Below are 833 nucleotides of genomic sequence, written 5' to 3'. Positions count from 1 at the left end.
CGGAAATGCCGTGTCGGCCCCGCCTCAGCCTGGGCGCGCGCACCACAGAGAGAGGCGCGCGCACACACACAGAAGAAGGGGGGAGGGGAAGCATTCGCCCGGTTTCGGCAACTGGCTTGGGCGCGGCCTCGACCTCTGCGCATGATCGTTCCGGTCCGGCGGCCCTCTGCGCTGCAGAGAGAGAGAGAGAGAGGCAGGCAGGCAGGCAGGCAAAAGGGCGGGGCTGTTTGCTCTGAAGAGGCCCTGCCTCCAGCCTGTTCCTCGAGCCGTTGCGGCTGAGAAGTGCGAGGAGAGACAGTGGAGTGAGGAGAAGGGGCAGCGGGGGGGAGGGGAGGAGAAGGGGCAGTGTGGTGGGGCTGAGGGGGGAGGAGAGGAGGAGAAGGGGCAGTGTGGTGGGGCTGGGGGGGGGAGGAGAGGAGGAGAAGGAGCAGTGTGGTGGGGCTGAGGGGGGAGGAGAGGAGGAGAAGGGGCAGTGTGGTGGGGCTGAGGGGGGGAGGAGAGGAGGAGAAGGGGCAGTGTGGTGGGGCTGGGGAGGAGAGGAGGAGAAGGGGCAGTGTGGTGGGGCTGAGGGGGGAGGAGAGGAGGAGAAGGGGCAGTGTGGTGGGGCTGAGGGGGGAGGAGAGGAGGAGAAGGAGCAGTGTGGTGGGGCTGGGGAGGAGAGGAGGAGAAGGGGCAGTGTGGTGGGGCTGAGGGGGGAGGAGAGGAGGAGAAGGGGCAGTGTGGTGGGGCTGGGGAGGAGAGGAGGAGAAGGGGCAGTGTGGTGGGGCTGAGGGGGGGAGGAGAGGAGGAGAAGGGGCAGTGTGGTGGGGCTGAGGGGGGAGGAGAGGAGGAGA

The sequence above is a fragment of the Pelodiscus sinensis genome, chromosome 5, assembly GCF_049634645.1.
Source record: "Pelodiscus sinensis isolate JC-2024 chromosome 5, ASM4963464v1, whole genome shotgun sequence".
Classification (NCBI taxonomy): Eukaryota; Metazoa; Chordata; order Testudines; family Trionychidae; genus Pelodiscus; species Pelodiscus sinensis.
This window is presented reverse-complemented; position numbering follows the sequence as displayed.